Raw genomic sequence first — 24,764 nt, forward strand, 5'->3', positions numbered from 1 at the left:
TGTGCCAAAATTTGAAAGCGATATTACAAATGAAAGTTGTCAACCAACAAAATTAACGAAAATAATCAATAAAGACTTCAAAAGTGTATTTTCTAGATTTTATTCTTTACAGATAGAACTCCAGAGTAAATATATATAAAAAAAAGAAGAAAAATACATCAAATAATACGAAACGATGGCTTTTGTTCTTATCTTTGTTCTTGTTGTTCATTCTCCTGTAGGTAATTCATAAAAACATCAGATCTGGTTAGGGATGATAATGAAGCCCATGAAGAGAAGTAAAGGTAGTTATCATCCTGACAAATTTCCCACGTTGATATCTTTTATAAATTCAAACTTTGTCGAAAAATACTTCAGCATACGCAATAGCATGGTATAAATAAAATTTTGAAATGCGCTCCATTACAGCACGGTTTGGAACAAACTTTTTTACACCGATCCATCCTGCAATTCCACTCTCTTTGTCCTCGAGAAACAATACTCTCGTGCTGCTCCTGTACGCATAAATGCAGATGCGGTACACCTGAAATCAATTGAATTCAAAATCACTGTTTATTATTATTATTATTGTTATTATTATTATTATTATTATGATTATTGAGTGAGAAAGCAGTGCATGCCATCAAAGTGACACTGGGGTAAAATATACGAAGCCCATTATACCCATCATGACTACCCGTCTGATAAGGGTACACCAGGCACATGCATCACAACCATATGTGCGTGACATGGTGATCTCATATCAAGATAAACAGCGCATGACCTCGCAGGTGGGGCCCAGTTAGAAGTTTCTTCAGGTTGAGTAGCCCATCCCGCTCAAAAGGTCCCTGAATAAGGTTTGTTTAAGGATGTTGAGCAAAACACCCATGTTTCCAAAGGTGAATTATTCAAACCCCAAAGAATTCCTCTCAACACATGGCTATGATGCTCCCCCACTACTTCTGCTCATGATCAGAGATGCACATATCGTCATCCACCAAGGGCCATGCTCAACTGGTTAAGGTCAAGCAACTGACAAGCAAATCTGTGGTATTAAGCAGAATATTTGCTGTAGCCTATCTTTTATACCAAGACAAAACAAATTATTATTATTATTATTATTATTATTATTATTATTATTATTATTATGGAAGGCAGCAATTTGGCAGAAACGTTAGCACGCCGGGCGAAGTGCTTAGCGGTATTTCGTCTGCCGTTACGTTCTGTGTTCAAATTCCGTCGAGGTCGACATTGCTTTTCATCGTTTCGGGGGTCGATAAATTAAGTACCAGTTACACACTGGGGTCAGTGTAATCGACTTAATCCCTTTGTCTTTCCTTGTTTGTTCCCTCTATGTTTAGCCCCTTGTGGGCAATAAGGAAATAAGAATCGTTAGCACGCTGGGCAAAACGCTTAGCGGTATTTCGTCCGTCGCTACGTTCTGAGTTCAAATTCTGCTGCGGTCAACTTTGCTTTTCTTCTTTTCGGGCTCGATAGATTAAGTACCAGTGAAACACTGGGCTCAATGTAATCGACTAGCCTCCTCCCCCAAATTTCAGGACTTGTTCCTATAATAGAAAGGATTGTTATTATTATTATTATTATTATTATTATAATTATTATTGAGTGAGAGAGCACTGCCATCAAAGTGACACTGGGGTACAAATATACGAAGCCCATTATACCCATCATGACTACACCTCTGATAAGGGTACACCAGGCACATGCATCACAACCATATGTGCGCGACATGGTGATCTCATATCCAGATAAACAGCGCATGATCTTGCAAGTGAGGTCGAGTAGCCCATCCCGCTCAAAAGGTCCCTGAATAAGATATGTTTAAGGATGTTGAGCAAAACATCCATGTTTCCAAGGGTGAATTATTCAAGCACCAAAGAATTCCTCTCAACACATGGCTATGATGCTCCCTCACTACTTCTGCTCATGATCAGAGATGCACATATCGTCAGCCACCAAGGGTCATGCTCAACTGGTTATGGCCAAACAACTGACAAGCAAATCTGTGGTATTGAGCAGAATATTTGCTGTAGCTCATCTTTTTATACCAAAAAAAAAACAAAACAAAAAAAAAACAATGTACATGATAACACTTCCAATCAATTAAGATCAGAAGCCATGAGAGCCACTGCCTGGTATTGCTGCTGCTGCTGCTGCTATTATTATTATTATTATTATTATTATTATTATTATTATTATTATTATTATTAAGAAGAAGAAGAAGAAGAAGAAGAAGAAGTCGTCAGCGAGCTAGCAGAATCGTTAGCACGCTGGACGAAATGCTTAGCGGTATTTCGCCTATCGCTACGTTCTGAGTTCAAATTCGACCGAGGTCAACTTTGCCTTTCCTCCTTTCGGGGACGATAAATTAAGTACTAGTGAAACGCTGGGGGGCAATGCTATCGACTCATCCCCTCCACCAAAATGACCGCACTTGTGGCCAAGTTTGAAACCATTATTATTATCATTATTGCCTTTGCACAGCTTCTAACGCTGGAGATGTACTACGGTGTCAGCTGTTCACTACCAGTGAACTAAGGTAACACTTCTTATTTTTCGAGCACCTTCCGGGGTATTCGAGCGATTCCAAGCAGTGCTGTTTTCTGCAAGTGCTCCACCCTTATTGCAGCCCTATTTGTTCCACGTACTTCTCGAGATTTTGCTCACTGTTCCCAGGGCTCCGACAATTATTGGTACTACTGCTACCTTTTTCATCGACCACAACTGCTTAACTTCCCAAGCTGACCTGTCAAATCTCTCGACTTTTCTTTCTTCCTTATCGCATACCTTGTTGTCAGCTGGGCATGCTATATCTATGATCCAGCACAGTTTGTTTTCTTTCTCAATTAAGACTATGTCTGGCTTCCTATTCTCTATCTCATGGTCGCACTGAATCATAAAATTCCACAGGATCTTGGCATTATCATTTTCGATGATAACTTCAGGTTTGTTGTCGTACCAATTTTTTGCTCTGTTAAGTCCATGCTTGTTGCAAAGTGTCCAATGGACAAGCTTGGCTATATTGACGTAGCGTCTCTTATATTTCTTCTGGGCTAGTGGCGTACCTTGGGTGGTAATATGCCATACGGTTTCACCGTTTTGTCCACAGATTCTGCACTTATCACTTTCTGATGTGTTGTCTATTTTGTATTTTATGTAGTTTGTTCTTCGTGCTTGCTCTTGGGCAGCACAGATTAGAGCCTCCGTTTCCAGTTTTAAATCACTTTTAGTCATCTACAGCCACCCACAGGCATCTCTGTCTGTCTTATTTTCAACATCCCTATGAAATTGACTGTGCATTCTTTTCTTTACCCCCTATTTTCAGTTTCATTCGTTTCCAATTTCTTGTATAGTGCTTTATCTTTGCAATCTTTCATCCTACACAAGCCTGACCGTCTTCTAATAATAGCGGTTCTGTGGCATTTTTTTACATTATTATTATTATTATTATTATTATTATATCATTTGAAGAGAAAAGTGAGGGTAGAGAGGGAGGTTTTGCCTTCCAGTGTGTTTATCATCACCACCATCATCATCATTATTATTATTATTATTGTTGTTGTTGTTGTTATTAAGACTGGTGAGACTGAATGGATCTACTCTGAATATGCTTTTCTAAGCAGGAGGAAAAAAACTGTAAGAGGGAACTTTCTCATGCCTTGGAAATGGCACAGTAATCCAGGATTTTTGAGTGGGGTCACCCCCCCCCCCCATTACCCTAAGTTGACTGCCCCGCTATACAGGATGCTATTTCTTTATTTATTATCTATTTCTCTACTTTCCATTATATATCCTCTGTTATATCCTTTACTGTTTTAGTATCGCCCCTTGATAGATGTTAACCCCACATGTTTTTGTTTTTTTGCAATAATTTTGCTGTGCTGTAACTCGTCCTTCGATATTGTCCTCCATGTCTTGCGCTTCTGTGGCCAATAAAAGAAATCATCATCATCATCATCATCATCCTTCTTCTTCTTCTTCTTCTTCTTCTTCTTCTTCTTCTTCTTCTTCTTCTTCTTCTTCGTCGTAGTATTAGTAGTAGCACGCTGGACGGAATGCTTAGCAGTATTTCGCCCCTTGCTACGTTCTGAGTTCAAATTCTGCCGAGGTCGACTTTGCCTTTCATCGTTTCGTGGTCGATAAAATAAGTACCAGTTGAACACTGAGGTCGATGCAAGCAACTTGTGCCCGCCTCAGAAATTGCTGGCCTTGTGCCAAAATTTGAAATCGATTTTACAAATGAAAATTGTCAACTAACACAATTAACGAAGATAATAAAGACTTCAAAAGTGCATTTTCTAGATTTTATTCATTACAGATGGAACCCCAGAATAAAAGAAGAAAAAAAAACAAAAAAAAAACAAAAAAAAAACCATCAAATAATACGAAACAATGGGTTTTTGTTGTTCTTATCTTAGTTATTGTTGTTCGTTCTCCTGTAGGTAATTCATAAAAATATCAGTTTTGGTGATGGGTGATATTGCAGCCCATGCAGAGAAGAGAGGTAATTATCATCTGGACAAACTTCTCAAGTTGATTTGTTTTATAAATTGAAATTTTCAATCGAAAAAGAATTCTTCAGCATACGTAATAAATTTGGATAAAAATGTTCCTGAAAGTTGATCCATTACAGCACGGTTTGGAACAAACCTTTTTACACCGATCCATCCTGAAATTCCACTCTCTTTGTCCTCGAGAAACAATACTCTCGTGCTGCTCCTGTACGCATAAATGCAGAGGCGGTACACCTGAAATCAATTGAATTCAAAATCACTGTTTGTTATTATTATTATTATTATTATTATTATTGAGTGAGAGAACAGTGCATGCCATCAAAGTGACACTGGGGTAAAATATACGAAGCCCAATATACCCATCATGACTACCCGTCTGATAAGGGTACACCAGGCACATGCATCACAACCGTATGTGCGTGACATGGTGATCTCATATCAAGATAAATTATTATTATTATTATTATTATTATTATTATTATTATTATTATTATTATTAGTAGTAGTAGTAGTAGTATTAGGGCGGCGAGCTGGTAGAATCGTTAGCACGGTGGACGGAATTCTTAGCGGTTTTTCGCCAGTCACTACATTCTGTGTTCAAATACTGCCGAAGTCGACTTTGTCGTTCATCGTTTCGGGATTGATAAATTAAGTACCAGTTGAGTGCTGGGGTCAATGTAATCGACCAATCCCTTCCCCCAAATTTCAGGCCTTGTGCCTATAATAGAAAGGATTATTATTATTATTATTATTATTGAGAGAGAGAGAGAGAGAGAGAAAACAGTGCATGCCATCAAAATGTCACTGGGGTAAAATATACGAAGCCCAATATACCCATCATGACTACCCGTCTGATAAGGGTACACCAGGCACATGCATCACAACCATATGTGCGTGACATGGTGATCTCATATCAAGATAAATTATTATTATTATTATTATTATTATTATTATTAGTAGTAGTAGTAGTAGTATTAGGGCGGCAAGCTGGTAGAATCGTTAGCACGGTGGACGGAATTCTTGTCGGTTTTTCGCCCGTCGCTATGTTCTGAGTTCAAATTCTGCCGTGGTCGACTTTGTCTTTCATCGTTTCGGGGTTGATAAATTAAGTACCCGTTGAGTACTGGGGTCGATGTAATCGACCAATCTCCCTCCCCCAAATTTCAGGCCCTTGTGCCTATAATAGAAAGGATTATTATTATTATTATTATTATTATTATTATTATATTTCCATGTCGATAAAATAAGTATCAGTTGACAACTAGGGTCGGTGTAATGGACTTTCTCCACGCAACAAAATTTCAGGCCCTGTGCTTAATAATTATTAAGGTGGATAGCTGACATAGTCGTTACAGTGTCGGACAAAATGCTTCACGGCATTTCGTCCGCCGTTCTGAGTTCAATGCCGCCAAGGTCAACTTTGCCTTTCATTCTTCAGGATCAATAAATTAAGTACCAGTTGAACAGAGAGGCGAGGTAATCAACTTAGCCCATCCCCTTAAATTGCTGGCCTTGTGCCAAAATTTGAAACCATTATTATCATTATTATTATTGTTATTTTTATTATCATCATCATCATCATTATTATTATTATTATTATTATTATTAATATAGAAAGGATTGAGGTAACTCCTCCTGAAGATATAGAGTCAAAATTAAAAGAAGAGTGCCATTTGTTATCTGGTGAACGATATTTCGACATCTCGTGTATCTTCAACTGGTTCAAAAAATAAATTTGTCAATCTACTTCATTTTGGTTAATATAGAAAGGATTTTAATTTTGACTCTATATCTTCAGGAGGAGTTACCTCAATCCTTTCTATATTAACCAAAATGAAGTAGATTGACAAATTTATTTTTTGAACCAGTTGAAGACACACGAGATGTCGAAATATCGTTCACCAGATAACAAATGGCACTCTTCTTTTAATTTTGACTCTATATCTTCAGGAGGAGTTACCTCAATCCTTTCTATATTAACCAAAATGAAGTAGATTGACAAATTTATTTTTTGAACCAGTTGAAGACACACGAGATGTCGAAATATCGTTCACCAGATAACAAATGGCACTCTTCTTTTAATTTTGATATTATTATTATTATTATTATTATTATTATTATTATTGTTCAGTAGTTTTATTTTTATAACGTGCTTTCACTTCACTACCGAGCGCAGCTCTGTGCGCCTTGGGTATGTGCTGTGGTTTGCTGTGGTGCTCTTATGTTTACTGTATTGAAAGTGTTTTGCGTAGAATGTGTGCAGTACCCAGTAGTGCAATTTTCTGTATGTTACATATATTTGTAAGTCCTGGTATTTTTGTTATGTATTTGTCTGAGTATTTTTATTATTATTATTATTATTATTATTATTATTATTATTATTATTATTATTATTATTATTAAGGCGGTGAGCTGTCAGAATCGTTAGTGCGTTGGATGAAATGTTTAGCGGTATTTCGCCCGTCGCTAAGCTCTGATTTCAAATCCCGCCGAGGTCGATTTTGCCTTTCATCGTTTCGGAGTCAATAAATTAAGTACCAGTGAAACACTGGGGTCGATGCAATCGACTGGCCCCCCTCTCCACAAATTTGTGGCCTTTTGCCTCCAGTAGAAATGATTATTGTTATCTATATACACACAACAGAGTAGACTGTTGGAAAAGAAAAAATACTAACATCGGGCTACAACAAGTAACCTTAGATGCCAAGAACCCTCCTAAGTATCCTAGCTGTCCCTAATAACACTGTTTCCTGGAGCTGTACTGAACTTGGTTTTATGCCTATTTCCTCTATCCATCTGTTCAGATCTTTAGGGATAGTTCCTAATGCACCTATACTATAACTACTGGGATACGTTTTACCCGCAATTATTATTATTATTATTATTATTATTATAGTTATTATTATTATTATTATTATTATTATTGAGTGAGATGAGAGAGTAGTGCATGCCATCAAAGTGACACTGGGGTAAAATATACGAAGCCCATTATACCCATCATGACTACCCCTCTGATAAGGGTACACCAGGCACATGCATCACAACTATATGTGCCCGACATGATGATCTCATATCAAGATAAACAACGCATGACCTCGTAGGTGGGGCCCAGTTAGATTTTCTTCAGGTCGAGTAGCCCATCCCGTTCAAAAGGTCCCTGAATAAGGTTTGTTTAAGGATGTTGAGCAAAACATCCACGTTTCCAAAGGTGAATTATTCAAGCATCAAAGAATTTCTCTTAACACATGGTTATGATGCTCTCCCACTACTTCTGCTCATGATCAGAGATGCACATATCGTCAGCCACCAAGGGATATGCTCAACTAGTTAAGGTCAAACAACTGACAAGCAAATCTGTGGTATTGAGCAGAATATTTGTTGTAGACCATCTTTTATACCAAGACAAAACAATGTACATAACACTTCCAATCAATTAAGATCAGAAGCCATGAGAGCCACTGCCTGGTACTGCATACGGTCATTTATTATTATTATTATTTTATGTTTGACTTTTGTTTTGCATTTGTACAAGTTGGATCCAAGTCTCACCCAGAGACCTCAAGAGACAACAAGTTAGAAGTTCATGTAGGTGTTATGCCTAGGGTACCATATATTTGGATTTGTACAGTTTTGTTCAAGTGAATGTTTAAGAAACCATAAGAAAATTATGTGTTTGCTTTAAAATTTGAGATCACATAGACAGTATTTTACGTAGGATATGGGCAGTTCCCATGAACACTATCTTTTGAACTTCAGCCATTTTGGGGTTTCCTGGAATCTGATCTAGGTAGTAATCAGCCCGTTTCGCTGTCATTCCCAGGGCACCTATGACAATAGGTGTTGTTTTCGTCTTCAGATTCCACATTTTGCTAATTTCTATTTCAAGATCTTTATATTTGCTCAGTTTTTGGTAGGTCTTGACAGATACGTTTATATCGATTGGGACAGTCATATCAATGAGGAGGCATGATTTTTGTCTGAAGTCTTTCAGTATGATGTCTGGCCTATTTGCGTCTATCTTTCTGTCAGTTTGAATGGTGAAGTTCCAGAGGAGTGCAATGTGATCATTTTCAAGTACTGGGGGTGGTTTGTGTTCCCACCAGTTTTTATCATGGGGCAAGTCCAGGTTTTTGCATATTACCCAGTGAATATATTGTGCAGCTCTATCATGCCTGTTGAGATACTCTGTAGGCGCAAGCAGACTGCACATGGAGACAACATGATCGATGGTCTAATTTTGTTGTTGGCATATACGACATAATGGGGAGCTGCCGTTCTTTAATATGTTGGCCTGGTAGTTCTTTGTAGGTAGGCATTGATCTTGGGCTGCTATGATAAACCCCTCTGTTTCTGATTTCAAGCCAGAGGCCATTAACCATTGGTGGGTAAGGGCTTTGTCAATATCTGCATTATTCGCTCTCTTTGGGTATTTGCCATTGAGAGGTTTTCCATGCCATTTTTCAGTCATAATAGCTAAGGCAGCAATTTTAGCACGGGTTTTCAAGCGCTTAGCTTTTTCTGCAGGTGTTTCTAGTTCGTCTAATTCTTGTATTTGTTGCAATTGGAATTCACTTAGATATTCCTTTGCCTGTTTTGTTACTGAGTAAGATGCTTTCTTGCTTTCATATTTTAAGACAAGTTTTAGCATCCAGTCCTCAGAGTTTTTCAGATAGGTGTCTAGGCCAATTGTGGCTACTTTCATTGATAATGCCAGCTGTAGAAGTCCTCGGCCTCCTTCTTTTCTTGGCAGATAAAGACGTTCTATATCTGCCTTAGGGTGGTGCATTCTATGCATTGTCAACAGTTTTCGTATTTTTCTGTCAACATTACATATTTCAGTAATTGACCAGTTAACGATGTTGAAACTGTAAGTCACGACTGGTATGGCTAGAGCATTGATCGCTTCGATCCTGTTTCTCGTGTTCAGCTCTGTCTTCAGTATTGCTCTCACCCTGCGATAACATTCTCTTCTGATCCGTTCCCTCATCACTGAGTGCTTGATATTGTCCCCTTCAATTACCCCTAGGTATTTGTAGCTCTCCGCTGGTTCTAACTCTTTTATGACATTTTGCTGGTCAAGGTTCACATTAGATGTATTTGTCATTTTTCCTTTGATAAAGGTAGCTTTTGCACATTTATCAAGGCCAAATTGCATCCTGATGTCATCACTGAATTGTTTAACAATCGCTAGTAGGCCTTTGAGTTGTTGGTCATTTTTTGCAAAGAGCTTTAAATCATCCATGTAAATGAGATGATTTATATTTTTATCAAATATTTTATAACCATACTGTGCATCATTGAGCAATTTTGAGAGCGGTATTAGGGCTAGACAGAAGAGAAGTGGTGATAGTGAGTCACCCTGGAAAATGCCACATGAAATTCTTACATCTCCAGCATTTAGAGATTCATTGTCATTGTTCAACATCAGTGTGGTTCTCCATGATCTCATACTTACAGATAAAAAGTTTCGCAGAGTAGGAGCTATTTTATACATTTCCAGACATTTCCTAATCCAGCTATGTGGTAGGCTATCAAAGGCCTTTTTATAGTCTATCCAGGCTATTGACAAGTTTTTGTGTCGCTTGTGACAATCTTCTAAGATCATCTTATTGATGAGTAGCTGATCTTTACAACCATAAGATCCACGTTTACATCCCTTTTGCTCATTAGGGAATATGCTACTTTGTATTAAAAAACTATAGGTGTACGCGGTTAGGACAGATGTTAGCGTCTTATACATTGTTGTTAAGCAGGTTATGGGGCAATAATTTTTTGGTTCGTTTGTTTCCTCATTTTTTTGAAGCAGGAATGTTAAACCATTAACTAGCCAAGAGGGCATCAAACTAGGATTTTGCAAAACATCGTTGTAAAGTTTTGTTAGCAGTTCATGGCTTTCTGGGAAGGCATTCAACCAGAAGTTTGGAATTTTATCCTTTCCTGGAGACTTCCATTTGCTTGACCTCCTGAGAGCAGATCTTATATCTTCTACCTTGACCCCCTCCCACTTTTGCTCCTCTAAGGAGTCTAGGTCTGTAGATATTCTATCAATCCAAGGGGCCTTTTCATTGTGTGTTTTATCTTCTGCCCAGATTTTATTCCAAAATTCTTGCACTTCTTCTTTTGATGGGACAGACTTTATTGTTACTGGTGTTTTCCCTATCTTCCTGTAGAAATTTTTGGGGTTATTTTTGAACATGTTATTATCTCGGAAGAATTTAACACGCTTTTCATACCTTGCTATGCGGGCAGCTTTAGCACATACCTTTTGCTTGATGGTTTCTATGGTGACATCAATGTCAACTATGGTTTTCATATTATATTTTTTCTTTAGTTTTTGGGTCTTTGTAGGTTTGATACTCTTGTCAAATTTAAGGTTTTTCAAACATTCTATGTCAGATCTAAGTATCTTAATTTGGTGTTGAATGCGCTCTTGCCAATAAGGCTTTTTGTGGGAGTGTTATCTTTTTCTAATCTTTTCACCACATAGAATCGTTGAGATTCTTGCAGATGCATAGTACAGGTGGTTGAGATCTCTAATATCAACATCATTAGCTGAAATTATATCCTTAAGTGCAAGGCGGATTTTACCAATTATTTTCAGGTTTTGGTTAGAATTGCGAATTTTGGGGAGAGTGTCGCGTTCATTCATACTAGTTTCTTTAATTTTCAGCCATTCAATCATGATTTGATTTTTTTAGATCATGTAGTTCTGTTGCATCAATTTCTGTATGACTTCCTTCATCTATTTGATTTTCACCTGCCTTAGTGTTTATGGTTGGTTCAGAGAGTATTTCACTTTGCCTATCAGTTACCTTAACTCTTTCAATCATTACTGTATTTTAATCAGCCTTGGGCTGGTTTATAATTATTTCCTCTGTAGTATCTTCTTTAGCTGCAGTTTCATTCTTTTTATCCTTTACTGCTTGCTTAATTTGGTCAATCTCTACTTCAGTTAGTAAATTTTTTTTCATAATGTTTCTTCTGACGTTGGCAAGTTTGTTACTGTCTATGTAGGGTCTTACTTCAAGGTGTTTCTGTCTCCAGTTTAAGTAGGTTTGCACAGTATTAGATTTATCTGTAGGGAAATATATGGCATGGTAGAAGGCTGTAAGAACTTCTTTATTATCTTCCCTAGACCATTTTTCATTCTTTTTCTTTTGGTTATTTGATGACGAGCATGGATGGCCATCTGTTGGAATATTCCGGTTGTGGGGTACTTCCAGCTCCTGTGTGTCGGGAAGATTTGAACCAGTAGCAGATTTCTCGTCTCGGATCTGGTTCATTATCCGAGTAAGTGGTCCTTTATAATCAGGTCTATGACTATTCCGGTTTATATTTTGTTTTATTAACACTGAGGCATAACAAGCTTCGACGTTGACGCTAGGGGACGGATCTGTCTGTTTAGGGTACATTTTTTGAGACAACACCGTCTCCGAGCTCTCGTGACGTAGCTTCTTAAGGCTAGCAGATCTATTTCGAGTAAGTGGCCCTTTGTGATTCGGTCGATGACCAATCTGGTTTGTGATCTGCCTTGTTATCATTGAGGCATGACGAGCTTTGGCGTTGATGTTAGGGGACGGATCTGTCTGTTTAGGGTCAGTTTTTTGAGACAACACCGTCACCGAGTTCTCAGCATGTAAACATTGCTCGTAGCGTAGTTTTTTAAGGCTAGCAGATCGGTATTCATCTGTATTTTTGTTGTTGATAGATTTATCTCCGGGCATAGTGTATTTTTGTGTGTGTTTGTGTGTATGTGTGGCGTTTTAAACTTATGAATGGTTCACTGTCTGTGTTTGTTCACAAAATGAAAATAAATAAAGAAGAAAAAAAAAGTTTTGGTTTTGCTTCGTTTGTGATATGTGTTTTCGTATGCGTGAGTGTGTCTTGTGATTTTCACGTAGTTGTGTAAACATTAAGATGCATGTGTAGTTCTATGGGTATCAAAACGTATATATCATTGTGTACACGTTCGAGTGTATGCGTAATTATTCAATATATGTACTTACTATTTTGTTCCATTTCTTTTTTATATAGTTTGTAAACTTTCCGGTGTTGGTTTTGCGTGTGTGATCGCACGTGTTTCATTGAGACATCGTGCATAGGAGGACCTGTGCTTTGTATTGCAGTGAAATTTCATTTTTTAAGAATAAAAAATATTAAAAAAAAAATTATCTTCGTTAAAAGATCGCTTCCTTCAAATCTTCCACCGGTTCTGTTGCCTAATTCCATCGATGTAATTGGATTAGATATGCTTTTGTATAGGGAGCCCGGTGTAGCACATCCATGTTGTTATTCAGCCCGGTGCTGCTCCTCTTATTATTATTATTATTATTATTATTATTGTTATTATTATTATTATTATTATTATTATTATTATCATTATCATTATTATTATTATTATTATTATTATTATTATTATTTTTAATGCGACGAGCTGGCAGAATCGTTTACAAGTCGAGCAAAATGCGTAGCGGCAATTCATCCGTCCTTACCTTCTGAGATCCAATTCCGCCGAGGTCGACTTTGCCTTTCATCCTTTCGGCTGAATAAAACATAAGTACCAGTTGAGCACCAATATCAAAGATGGAGAGCTGGTAGAATCGTTAGCACGCCGGGCCAAAATAGCGGCATTTCGTTCGTCTTAACGTTCTGAGTTCAAATTCCATCGAGGTCGACTTTGCCTTTCATCTTTTCGTGGTCGATAAAATAAGTACTCGTTCAGCACTAGTTTGTGATGTAATCGACTTGTGCCCTCCCACGAAATTGCTGGCCTTGTGCCAAAATATGTAACCGATATTACCAATAGAGCGGTAGATTTGCAGAATCATTAGAGTGCGGGCAAATGCTTCCTGGCGAAATTTGTTCGGGTTCTTTACGTTTTGAGTTCAAATTTCGCCGAGTTTAACTTTACCTATCAGCTTTTCGGAGTCGACGAAATAAAAAACCAATTAGGTACAGGGATCGATAAAATCGCTGATAGCACTCTGTTCAAAATTACCAGCCATGTGCTTATATTAGAAGCAGCTGTAACTGTGACTGTAATTTGGACCACGAGTACTAGACTAATCAAATATAACAGACTAAATTCCAGCTAAGAAAAAAAAGAACGGGTAACTGGTTTTACTTGGATAAGAGTTATATGTATTATAACAAGCAAAGTAGCTAGTTCTAAAATCTCTACAAGAGATGCAAGTATTAACTCTACTGAAAAGTAATGTTTGTTGCCACTTCAACATGGCTGTTGTGCACGGAACAATGTTACTACTATTTTTTAACCCCAGGTGGATACCTCCTTCAGCTGGTTAACGACACAAAACCCGTGTCCGATATATTACGAGCAAGGAAGCGAAACTGCCCTCCCTCCACATCCAGCGGTGACCAGTAGACCAGAACTGGTTTCAGGGTCTTACCCTTCCTCAGTACTGGACACCTGTCTGCTAGACATGGCAGTCGTTCGACAATCGGCAAAAACAAACCTGTCCGTTAGACAACAAACCGTAGCGAGAGCGCATACATGGAAAAAGGAGTGACTTTTCAGGAACTTTCCAGTTTGAACGCCACGATCACGTTCTAAAACAGTCACGTGCTAAAACGTTCACGCGCTAAAACTTTCATGTGCAAAAAAAAAAAAAAAAAAAATTGGAGCGACAGACATCCAATTATGCTGCTTGATATTTAGGAACGTCGTTATATGTTTCGGGTTCAAATATTACCAAAGTCAAGTTCATTTTTCATATTCCTGGAATGGGGGAATCCATAAAGTCAGTACAGAGTGGAGTCGATTGAGTCAAGTGATCCCTCCTTGTCACGTATCATCATCGTCAATCATCAGCAATCCCTGGACTTTAATGCCTCGAATCCTAGGAGTCTTGGGGCTATCTGCCAGGTTTTCATGGCGTATAAAGGACCGAGATCACATCCTTCCCTCCTCAATGGGATGCCGGTTCGTTTCAGGGGTTACTCATTTACAGCTGAGTGCGCTGGAGCAACGTGAAATGGAGTGTTTTGCTCAAGGACACAACACACTGCCCGGCCTGGGAAGCGAAACCATGACTTTGCGATCGTTAGCGCAGCACCTTAAAAGCTGTGAGATGCACCGTCACATTTGGAAGTAGGCAATTGTAAGCAATTATATTTCATGTTGCATACCTCTAAGCTCCAACGAATCTTCTAGTCCGCCGTCTTTTGGTTCTTCTTGCGAGCTAAATATTAAAATCAAAACAATTTCTTTCGACATCTTCCAATGTGCAAATGTGTATAACCGAACGAACTTATCTGTGCGCGCGCGTGCATATATGTATTTATGTGTATGCACACACGCACACGCACACACACGCACCCACCCACACGCACACACACACACACACGCACGCACACACACACACACATACACACACGCACGTGCACACACGTACGCACGCACGCGCACGCAAATGCACACACGCGTACCTGCACGCACGCACACTGTTATAAAGCGATCTTTTGCCACTTTTGTATTTGCCTTTTGACGACGGTTGTCGCCCTGACAGATATTGTTATATTCCGAAGTCGTCGATACAATGTGCTATCTGGCACTGTATGACTCTCAGTCGTATAGTGTGTAAAAATTAACACTTCCTTCTCCAAGCCGAGATTCGAAACCGAATCTAAGAATTCTCAGTCGTCCAAACCACCACGATCAACAGGTGCGAAAACAGGTTTTCTTTGTCCTGTCAAAAAGTGATTGATTATCTCCCTTTGACCTACGACCTAAGCCATGTCAGGCGAAGTTCAAATGGACAGGAGCTGACCTATTGAGGTATAAACTCTGCTGCAGTATGTCTGTCCTTCTAGCTGCCACTATTATTATAAATACCTGCCACTATTATTATAAATACCTGCCACTATTATTATAAATACCTGTGGTCTACCCGTGGAACGTCTAGCCACGACAGCTTTTCCCAGAGACCAGAACAATGTTCGAAGTTCCACGGTAGACTACTGTATCAGATGAACTACGTACGCACACCTACACACAAACATATATTCGTTGCTGACATATCATTTCCTCAGATGTAGCCTGTTTCTATTTCTAGCAACTCGTAGCAGTTGTCAACATTTTGCATGTAGTGAAGAATTGTGTACCAACAACAAATTAAGTCCATTGAATAAATTATTTTCAATTATGAATCGATTCACTCATTTGTTTACTTCAAAAGCATACACATTCCTTTTGCATCTGTTTACCATGATACACATTTAACCACTACAAGTGTTATTATCCTCAAATGGTTGGATCGTTATAATGTCCACTCAGTATCACAGTATGATTACTATATCAGCACAGACACGACTGTCAACGCAGTCTACCCTTACTCTATGTACTTTCTCGATACCGGCCGACGTCACCTTACTTATAGTGGCTGGTTAATTCCACTTATTACTTGGGAGGGCTGTACCATAATTACTAATTCCCTACAACACATTCGCACGCACGTACGCATACAATTTTAATGAAGCTGAAGTGAGTTCACAAACTGTTGCTCAGAAACTCAGAGGAGTAACAGTTGTGAAGTATTTTCAGCTTCAATAAAATACTATTTTACACTGCCTTTGGTTTGGAGTACGATTTGTTTAGGGTTAACATGTTATTTACCGTCGTAAAAGACTGAAAGTAAATTGCTGGTTTAAAATGAAAGTACATTGCGATAGAAAGGCGGCGAGCTGGCAGAAACGTTAGCACGCCGGTCGAAACGCTTAGCGGTATTTCGTCTGACGTGACGTTTTGAGTTCGAATTCCGCCGAGGTCGACTTTGCCTTTTACCCTTTCGGGGTCGATAAATTAAGTACCAGTTACGCACTGGGGTCGATGTAATTGACTTAATCCCTTTGTTTGTCCCCTCTATGCTTAGCCCCTTGTGGGCAGTAAAGAAATAAGAAAGCGGAAGTGATGAGTGATATACCGAAATTTCACGAATCACGTTTGATATCTGATGGGTAGGCTTCCAATGTGGATCTTAACAACTTCTATAATCATGAAGTTGTTAACCATTCACTCAATTTGGTTGATCCAAACGATGAAAGCATCCATATATGGGACTATAAAAGGGTGATGGATGCTCGCCAAGAAAAAACTCAGGCGACAATGTGGGACTAATGGTGGTTTATTTACATCATATCTTCATGAACATGTGTGGCGAAACATATTTAGAGATCGTGGAAAACTATTCCCGAATTTCATTTCATGCATCAATGACGATTATGTTTTCCCGTAAATCTGATTGTTATCATCTTATATAAAAACATATGTACGGTTTTCATGTTATATTAAAGATATGTAAATTTATGTGTTGGATACATTGGTACGTCATATTGTGTTTATATGAAATTATGGGATAACTCTGTCGTCACCTCCAGTTTCTATCGCAATATACTTTCATTATATATATATAATATATAATATATAAATAAACTAACATTTATATATATATAGATAAACTAATATTTTTTTTTAATAAGTACCGAAATGCGTATTGTAAGCTACAAATAAGAGGATAATTTATATTCGAACGCCGAAACGCCGTTAGAACAGCAGAATCATTGGGTGAATTACCCTTACAAAGCGGAAAAAATTTGTTAGCAAATAGCCGTGGGACTCGAACCCACATCTCTTGAAGACTCCATCCAAGTGCTTTACCATTAAGCTAAACTGCCCACCGACAAATTAATCCTATTTGATGAAACCCCGTGGCAACAAGTATTAACTCTGACAGGATTTGAACTCACAAATGGAGGTTTTACATGATGCAATGCAGGGTGGACAGATATAAACAAGAGATACGGTTGTATGTAAAAATGTTTATCACGGTATCATCTACAGCATGGTTGTATGGTTAAAAAGCTCGTGGTTTCGGGTTCAGTCCCACTACGCAGCGCCTTCGACAAAGTGTCTCCTACAATAGCCACGGCCGATTAATGCCTTGCGAGCAGGGAATTTGATTTACGGTAAGCCCATCGTATACACACGCAGACACACACACACACACACACACACACACACACACACACACACACACACACACACACACACACACACACACACACACACAGATTTGTGTCTTTGTGACAGTTTGTTACTTTCCGCCACCGATTGACAACCGACGTTGGTTTGTTTTCGTCCCCATAACGTAGCTGTTGTGTAAAAATGACCGATAGTAAAAGCACCATACTTAAGGGGTGGTGGTGAAAATGAGAACAAGAGGGAAACAAGAGGAGATCCAGCATAAACAAGAAGAAAGACGAACGGTTGGAATCTCGGCAAAATTTTCCCGTTACACTATCAATCTTCTCGTTGAAACGAGAACTTAATGTTGGCTATTAGAAAATGAAGTGAGAACTTTATGTATTTTTCAATGAATACACGAAAACGTGTGCAATGAAAGGTAGATGTGATGCAAAGCTAGAGCATGGATCTTAGATATCAAGAGAGAAAATATGAACTACTTAATACTTGAATGAACAATGTAAGTGTGAAACTGTATACATGTTGTACATATTCAAATAAATCTGAATGTAATGCAGTACAGATCCTTGTTAGTTATGTCAATAAGTTTTTCAATACAGGAGCGGAGAAGTTGTTATTCTCATTGCGTAGTGTTGCAAGAATATTCTAGCGATATGTGTGTATAGTTTGGCAAGTACCTTGAAAGAAATGCAGGATGTATCAAGCATTGTGGTCGTGAACGGTTGCTGTGCATAAAGCAAATACGACTGCTCCAAAAGACGCCCTGAATACATAGATGATGAAAAGCTTTTCCTTTTGGCGTGCTATAAAAAAGACCGACTATGTTTCAGTTTAATCGTTGTTGTCAGGGATTGTTCGTATTTCCGTATCCGAGAAATATGTTATGCGATGTATTTGGAGTGTCGATGTATTGCTGAGGTAAACGGGGGAATAGAGATACTAGCTGTTGTAGATAGTACTGAATAGCAAACGAATCATCCATCGCTGTGTTAGAAGATGGGTGCCGTGTAGAACAGTTGTTGTTTAGCTCCAGATTAGCTCTCCGATAGAAAGGTATTACAATTACAACAAGCTGGTTTTTATTTTTTCCAGATATACTGCTCCTAGAACATTCTATGCATTAGTGCTTTGTTTTTCTTTGGCGGTAAAGTCTGATACAGGAAAGATTTGTTTGCTATTTTTAGAACTTAATCTGCAACGTTGGATCGAGTCAAGAGCTGGGTCCATTTAAGTCACTAAAGATTATGACTTCAGCAGATATTACGAGAAGTTGTCAATCATCAAAAATAATAAGAATAATTAATCTATATATATAAAAATGAGAATGTGTGTCTGTCTGTCTGTCTGTCTGTCTGTTTGTCTGTCTGTCTGTGTGTGTGAATCCCTAAAACTCGAGAACAACGCAACCAATTTCATTCAAATTTTACAGATGCCTTACTTAGGGTTCCAGTTGTGTTTTAGTCAAAAAAAATTTTAAATTCTTGCAGAGTTCGAGCCCACGGCAACATATCTCCTCCACTATTTAAGTATTACGTGTCAAAAGTGAAACAAAAACACTCATGTTAAATACTTTCACTTTAAAAATGAAACTATTCTAACTGAAACAATCACATTTCGATACTGTAATGTACATGTAATATGTACACATATATACATATATATACATGCATACAGATATCTATACATATATACACCCATCACACACAAACACATGCACACAAACACATGCACACAAACACACACATTAGTCATTTGTTTTCTTATCCAAAACTACGTCAAAAGTACTGAACGGATCTTTATGAAATTTGGAAATTATATTCTATGTATAACGGCCATAACTCCCATGAAAATTCATATATGTTTGATGTTGATGAAATTTTAACCCGAACATAACAGATGAGCATTATTTGTAATTCAACGGTACAACAGTGTAAGACTACCCTTTCAGATATACTTACATTGTGATTTCTGCAATGTGGTGCATAAATTGTCAAGTAAATGAGACGCATCTTTGCCTCCACTGATTCACTTGCAAAGTGTTGAGTAAAATTATTTCGTTGCAGACCTCCTTTGGGTCTTTTTATTATCACTGCGACACACATAGTCCCCAGTTGGTAACATTGATTTCAAGGCCCTCCTAGATGAGAGACTGGCATTCCACTTAATGTCTATGTTCCATGCTGGCATGGATTGGAGAGTTATTAATGTAGAAATATGGTATCGTAGCTACTAACAGTTGAGGGTTGCGTAGTCTAGACGGCGTTTTTAGATTTCATTATTCTCTTTAACCCGGGCAAAGCCGGGTATTTCTGCTAGTAAATACTATACAAAACTTCATTTTCTGATTTTTATTATTTCCAGTCGGAACCCAAGATAAAAAAATTTATGTAATACGTTACAATGTCTTCTGTTGTGATCTTTGTTGTTGTTGTTGCCGTCGTCACCGTTGTTGTTCTTGTTGGTGTTAAGGCTGTTAATATTTGTCAGTCAATAGATTTATTAGGAATTCTGTAGCTAATTCATGAAAATACAAATTCTACAAATGGGTCATAAAAATGGTGCATGAAGAGAAAATAAAGGTAAATATCATTAAAACAATTTCTCCAGCTGTGATTTTCTTTTTTCTTAACAAAAATTGAAATTTTCAGTCGAAAAATGTTTCAGCGTATTGGACAGCCTTATCTAGAGATCTTCTTGTGAGTCTGATAATTGCAGCACGACGTGGAACAAATTTTCGTATGTAGATCCATCCTCCAATTCCACTTCTTTTCTTTTCAAGAAATAATAGTCTGGAACTACTCCTGTATGCGGCAATCTGCATGCGGTACATCTGAAATCAATTGAATCCGAGAGCAATGCTTGTTATTATTATTATTATTATTATCATCATCATCATCATCATCATCATCAGCATCATCATCATCATCATCATCATCATCATACTTATCAATGTCAAAAAGAGCGGTAGATTAGCAGAATCATTAAAGCATCGGAAAAATGCTTTGTGGTATCTGTTCTGACTCTTTATCTTCTGAGTTCAAACACCGACAAGGCAAACTTTGACTTTCATACCTCTAGGGTTGATAAAATAAAGTATTAAGTAAGGTAGCCATGTGCCTAAATCAGACTCTATTATTATTATCGAGGCGGCGAGCTGCCAGAATCATTAGCATGCCGTACAAAAGGCTTCGTGTTATTTCTTCCGGCTTTTGGTTCTGAGTAAAAAAAAACAGACGGGCTGGTCACAGATGGAGCACTTTTGCTCATAGATCTAGAGAACCCGGACCGATATCAACAACCTGCAATTCTTCTGAGCCAGCGAAGTAGACCCTTTATGGTTGTACGACCTGCTAGAATTAGCTGCCAAATTTCCACTAGTATAACGCACTATCGTTTTCAAAATAATAACAGCGTAGATACTATTGAAATAAAATGGAATGGCCACAGTTGGAATGCCTTTCATCATAGGTAAGATTGATCTTAGTTGACTTGGAGTTAGACAACAACAACAACAACTTAATCTTTCAAATGGAGACCGTGTGTTTTTGAACACTGCGTCTTTTAGCAACATATCCCGCAATAAAGATGCGAAACCAAATATATTTCAGATCAATACAACGATTTGTCCAGCGTTGTCTGGGCGCAAATACCAACACTAAAAATATGCCACTAAATTAATGTAGCAATAGATTCGGTGAGCTGGCAGAATCGTTAGCACACCGGGCAAAATGCTTCGCGGTATTTCGTCCGTCTTTATGTTCTGAGTTCAAATTCCGCTGATGTCGACTTTGCCTCTTATCTTTTTGGGGTCGATAAATTAAGTGCCAGTTGAGTACAGGGGTCGATCTAATCATCTGGCCTCCTCCCACGAAATTTCAGGGCCTTGTGCCTATAATAGAAAGGATTATTATTATTATTAAAGACGTCGCACAGTATACAATAGCGTGAGGTTAAAGATATTGTGTCTACTGGAGATTTGTACTGTTTGTCAAGTCGCAACAAGGACCTCAGACAGACAGTACGTTACGTAGCTCCAAGTAATGCCGAGTTTTGCAATACACCTAAATTGTAGGGTATTTTTAAAGCTTTCAGATGTTTTATTTTTCAGATTGGGTGGTATTGAACCCAATGCGTCGATAAAAATAAGGATAACCTTTACGTTTGACTCTCGTAGCTGCCACATCTTAGCGATCTCAATTCTCAGGTCTCCATATTTATCAACCTTTTCTCTTTCTTTCATGATGATATATTGATCTCCTGGCACTGCCACATCAATTATTAGGCACTCTTGCTTGCCCCTTCTAAAGGTTACTATGTTCGGCCTTCGGTGCTCTAATACCTTGTCTGCCTGGATGTCAAAGTCCCAGAGGATTTTTGCCTTCTCCTTTCCGTCCATTACCTTTTCCGATATATGTTGGTACCAAACACTCGTATCATCATTATCATTAAGGTGACGGGCTGGCAGAATCGTTAGCGCACCAGGCAAAATACTTAGCAGCATTTCGTCCGTCTTAAAGACGTTCTGAGTTCAAATTCCACCGAGGTAGACTTTGCCTTTCATCTTTCGAGGTCGATAAATTAAGTATCAGTTGAGTACTGGCATCGATGTAATCGACTTACTCTCTTCTCCAAAATGTCAAGCCTTGTGCCTATAGCAGAACGAATTATCATCATTATTATTATTATTATTATTATTATTATCATTATTATTATTATTATTATCATTATTATTATTATTATTATTATTACCATTATTATTATTATTATTAGGGCTGCGAGCTGGCAGAATTGTTAACACGCTGGACGAAATACTAAGCGGTATTTTGCCCGTCGTTGCGTTCTGAGTTCGAGATCGTCTTTGCCTTTCATCCTTTCGGAGTCAGTAAATTAAGTACCAGTCAAGTACTGAGGTCGATGTGATCGATTAGTCACCTCCTCCAAAATTTCAGGCCCTGTGCCTACAGTAGAAAAGATTATTATTATTGTGCTGTATCGATGTCAAGTAATTGTGGTTTTCATATTATACTTTTTCTTTAATTTTCGGATTTTTGCTTTGATAGTCTTGTCAAACATAAGATTTGTAAAACATTCTTCGTCAGACCTAAGTAGCGGAATTTGGTATTGAATACGCTCTTGCCAAGTAGGCTTTTTGTGGGAATATTCTCGTTTTCTAATCATTTCACTATATAGAATCGTTGAGATCATCGCGGATACATAGGACGGGTGGTTGAGATCTGTAATATCAACATCATTAGCAGAAATTATATCTTTCAGTGCAAGGTGGATTTTACCAATTACTTTCAGATTTTGGTTAGAATTGCGAATTTTTGGTCGACCGTCACGTCGACCGTCATACTGGTTTCTTTAATTTTCAGCCATTCAATCATGATTCGATTTTTTAGATCATCTACTTCAGTTGGGTTAATTTCTGTCTGACTTACTTCATCTATTTGATTTTCCTCTGCCCTGGTGTTTATGGCTGGTTCAGAGAGTATTTTACTTTGCTAATCAGTTACATTGACTCATTTTATCATTACAACATTTTCATCAGATCCGGTTTGGTTTATAATTATTTCCTCAGTAGCATCTTCCTTAGCGGCAACTCCGTTCCTTTTATCCCTTACTGATTGTTTAATTTAGTCAATCTCTAATTCAGTTGGTAATTTCTTTTTCATAATGTTTCTTTTGACGTTGGAAAGTTTGTTACTGTCTATGTAGGATCTTATTTGAAGGTGCTTCTGTCTCAAGCTTAGGTAGGTTTGTTCAGTATTAGATTTATTTGTGTGGAAATACATGGCATGATAGAAAGCCTTAAGAACTTCTTTATTATCTCCTCTTGACAATTTTACATTCTTTTTCTTTTGGCTATTTGATGACGAACGTGGATAGCCATCTGTTGGAATATTCCGGTTGTGGGGTGCTTCCAGCTCCTGTGTTTCAGTAAGATTTGAACCAGTAGCTGATTTTTCGCACCCAATCTAGGTCCTCATTCGAGTACGCGGCCCTTGGTGATGCGGGTGACGGCCGATTCGGTTTGTATTTTGCTTTGTTATCGTTGAGGCATGACGAGCTTGGACGTTGACATTAGGGGACGGATATGTCTGTTTAGGGTTAATTTTTTGAGACAACACTGCCCCCGACATCTCTGAATGAAAACATTGCTCGTAACGTAGCTTCTTAAGGCTAACAGATCTGTATTCGTCTGTATTTTTGTTGTTGACAGATTTATCTCCGGGAATAGTTTTTATTATTATTATTATTATTATTATTATTATTAGTCAAGACGAAGAGCGCGATTCGATTGTAAGATATTTTATTAGTCGGACGATATCTCAACAGTAAGTCTGTCTTTGTCAAGTTTAAAATAAGAAGTGATAAAAATTCAAAATTACAGAAATTCAAACGTAAAGTATGAACAAGAGCAACCTGCGTCCACACGTCGATGGAATGACATCATCAGTTTTAAGTTACAATTTTATAACAGGCGAAAAGAAAAAAATAGAAAAAAGAAGACAGAAAAAAAGGAAAGAAGAGAGAAAGAAGAATATTGAGAGATTTAATCAAACAGTTTTCTATAAATTTGATGATATTCTCCTGTCATCTTATTCATTCCTCCAGGGTGTGATGTAATTAACCTGCAAACATATTTCTCATACATTCTGAGAAGCGAAAGTGAAGCAGATTCAGAATATTTTCTGAGAATATGCACTTTCAAGTCTTCAAAATTGCAGCTGCTTGAAACGAAATGTTCAGCAAGTTCTGTCGAACTACTGTTATAGTGCCTGACGGCGAATCTGTGCCCATTAAACCTTTTGTTTAATTGTTATGTTGTACAACCAACATAAATTAAGTTGTGTTTCGTGCATTCTGCAGCGTACACCAAATGGGAATCTTTACATGTTCCACCTTCTGTATAAATCATAACATTTCTGTTATGATTTCTGATGGAATTAACTTCACTCGTGTTGTTGCACAATGAACAGGGCTCTCGTTCATACTTTACGTTTAATTTTCTGTAATTTTGAATTTTTATCGCTTATTATTTTGAACTTGACAAAGACAGACGTACTGTTGAAATATCGTTCAACTTATAAAATATCTTACAATCGAATCGCGCTCTTCGTCTTGACTGTTTACCTTTGTGAAGAGTTACGTCAATCCTTTTAAAATTATTATTATTATTATTATTATTATTATTATTATTATTATTAAGGCGGCGAGCTAGCAGAATCGTTAGCACGCTGGAC

General features: G+C 37.9%; 1 long non-coding RNA gene across 1 annotated transcript; it reads right to left on the reverse strand.

The window, feature by feature from the left end:
- Positions 1–4,290: 4,290 nt before the first annotated feature.
- On the reverse strand, positions 4,291–12,819 carry LOC149135306 (uncharacterized). Its single transcript, XR_016242359.1, has 2 exons — positions 12,521–12,819; positions 4,291–4,748 (listed from the first exon to the last, which is right to left on the reverse strand). It is a non-coding gene; the product is annotated as an uncharacterized LOC149135306 (long non-coding RNA).
- Between the last annotated feature and the right edge of the window lie 11,945 nt (positions 12,820–24,764).

The sequence above is a fragment of the Octopus bimaculoides genome, chromosome 6, assembly GCF_046866305.1.
Source record: "Octopus bimaculoides isolate indiv1 chromosome 6, ASM4686630v1, whole genome shotgun sequence".
NCBI classification, from domain to species: domain Eukaryota; kingdom Metazoa; phylum Mollusca; class Cephalopoda; order Octopoda; family Octopodidae; genus Octopus; species Octopus bimaculoides.